Source organism: Phanerochaete carnosa (genome assembly GCF_000300595.1).
Source record: "Phanerochaete carnosa HHB-10118-sp unplaced genomic scaffold PHACAscaffold_8, whole genome shotgun sequence".
Lineage (NCBI taxonomy): Eukaryota > Fungi > Basidiomycota > Agaricomycetes > Polyporales > Phanerochaetaceae > Phanerochaete > Phanerochaete carnosa.
Genome location: NW_006767635.1, coordinates 2,316,873 through 2,319,434, shown reverse-complemented (window position 1 = coordinate 2,319,434; position 2,562 = coordinate 2,316,873). Strand labels below are relative to the sequence as shown.

Genomic DNA, 2,562 nt, shown 5'->3' with positions numbered 1-2,562 from the left:
CTAAAACACCAGAGCAGATGAACTATACTCAAGTGGAATCAATAGCAAATATTTAATGTTCCAATGTCTTAGCCACACTAGTGTCTTAGCCATGTCAGTGTCTTAGCCATGCCATCAGGATATACATTTGTACAATAAGCAGAATCAATAGCAAATATTTAATGACTCAATGTCTTAGCCATACCATTAGAATATACCTTTGTACAATTACATTCCAATGCTTTAATACCTGATAATTGGCTACAATATTACAGCTAAGACTTTGAGGTAGAAAAGTGGTACTATAGGGAAATTCCAAGCTTATATTTACAAGGTCTTATGCCTTAGTGGTATAATGCGCTGCGGTTGCTTTCGGGCTGCAGGTTCGATTCCTGCTTGTGCCATTTTTTGGGCTTTTCGGAAATTCTTCAGCGTATCTTAGCCGCTCTTGGGCGCTTCTGGGTGGCTAGTCCGGTGTAACTTAATAAGTTCCCGTGTCTGGGCTGCCGAACTTAATAAGTTCCTGTGTCTGGGCCGCCGAACTGAATCAGCTTGGTGGTGAGCGCACACTGAACGTGCCTCACGCTCTGGAAATTGCGACGGCTTGCGAGACGACCAGCAGAACAGCGGGCATACTCGAGCGGACCGGGCAGCGTGACGTCGGAACCATTATCCACCAGCTTGGCGCGCGCTTTGGCACTGAAACCTTCGGCAAACCACTTGTCGAAGGGGATGAGTCCCTGAGCAGACCTGCGTTGTTCTGCTTGGTACTGTGGCACAAAAATCACAGATTTATAATCAGAGAGCGAACCATAAGGTGCGTACGGTGTCAAGCAGTGCCATCGGACTCCAACCTTTGACAACATAAGCGAGCTTCCATGCTGAACAATACTTCAATGGGAGCAACCAGCCCCAAGAGCATGACAACCAAGCCAGCATTTGTGCGAACAATGACGGGTGCCAGAATTCCAAGATGAATAGATTGGGAGATTTTTGGAGATTTTTGTCAAGTTTAGCTTGATTTTGGCCCCAAAATTTAGTGCAGAGCGCCGCAACAATACCCAATAATTGCACCTTCTGGGGAGGCCTGTGATGCACGACGTCGTTTCTGATCAAAACTCGTACAGCACTTTCCTCATCTCACACTGATGCTTTTTAAAAAAAGCAGTGGACATGCCACACCCGCTCGTCGTTCTGGATTGCGCTACCGATCCCGTCGAACGTCGCACCCCAATGGGACAGCGCAGAGCATGCGACGCTGGACCTGTATCCACTGCCGCGTGCCGCCCTACCCTCGCGCACCTCTCGCTCTGAGACGCAGCCCTGCGCCCACCCGCGTGCCAGGCGGCCCCTGTTCTGGCCGGGCACGTCTCTCAGGCGCGTCCCCACGTCCGCTCTGCGCCTCGCTTGGGCACAGCCCTGGGCGACGACACCCAGCACGCGGTGCGGGGCTAGTATGTCCCTAACCAAGGACAAGAAGCAGCACGTCATCTGCGGCGATGCGCGGATGCCAGATGGGCAGGGCAGTGCTGTTCGCGCGGGACGTTTGTCGCGCGTGGACAGTGGCAGCCGCAGTGTTTTTGCGCGCAGCCGAGGGGACGAAGGCATGTGAAACAGCGAGAGGGGAAAAGGGGAAAAAGGCGTCGGGACAGATACGGTGCGGTGAGATGCGGCGCCACATTGTTTTCTCCCGTCCACAGATCACGTTCAGGCCCAGGTCCCGCCTCCAGCCCAAGCGGCCCATTACCGCGACCTACGCTCCTGCCTGACGCCAGCGTGGAGGCGCACGGTCTCATGTGCGTTTCCTTGCCGCCTGTTGCCATGACGACGGAATCGCTCGTCGTAGCAACACTCCTGCTTTTCGTCCGCCGCTCGTCTGCCTCGTCTCGTCGTTCTTACTTTGCCTGCCAAAAGAGCTCATCCATGGCCATCCAAGCGGCCATTGGTGCCGTCCGCCCTGCTTCCCAGGGCGCTGCCCATGTCCACGATGCATAGATCTCAGCGGCGCCCACCTCTCCGGTCTGCGGCTGCCGTCTGTTCGCAGCCTGCTGGGCTTCATCGGATAGTGGTTGAGAGTCCGGTCCTAAGGACCGGTCAGGACCGGGACTTGGACTGAGACTGGACTGATCAGGACTGGGTATGGTCCAGTCCTACGTCAGTCCAGTCTTGGTCACAGTCCTTGGTCCTAGATGGCACTGGGTGCTTTTAGGACTGGTCATGACCGGTCAGGACCAGTCACAGACCAATATAAAGTAACAAAAATGCAGCACCCAGAAAGCAGCTTGGCTACTGGTACATGTATATCTTAGTAATTTCTGAACTGCAACCATGCCCTTGTAGGCTTGTCCAAGTACACAGCCAGCTTAAGCACAGATTAATACATTTTTTAAAACTCTTTTTATGATTTATTCAAGTTTGGATGCGGTTACTGCACATAATCAGCTAAAGCCATGACCATGGGAAGATGGAGCCTGAGCGTAGAGATAACAAGGCTCTCAAGGATATGGAGGTTTTATACAGAAATGCTGAGAATGATGAAAGTGGTGCATGATACCCTTCTTCTCTATTTAGAATCCAGCCGCG

At 52.5% G+C, this 2,562-nt stretch overlaps 1 pseudogene across 1 annotated transcript; it reads left to right on the top strand.

Annotated features, from left to right (window-relative positions):
* Nucleotides 1-312: 312 nt before the first annotated feature.
* PHACADRAFT_t120 lies at nt 313-383 on the top strand (annotated as a pseudogene). The gene has a single exon. The product of its transcript is annotated as a tRNA-OTHER (tRNA).
* Nucleotides 384-2,562: the final 2,179 nt, after the last annotated feature.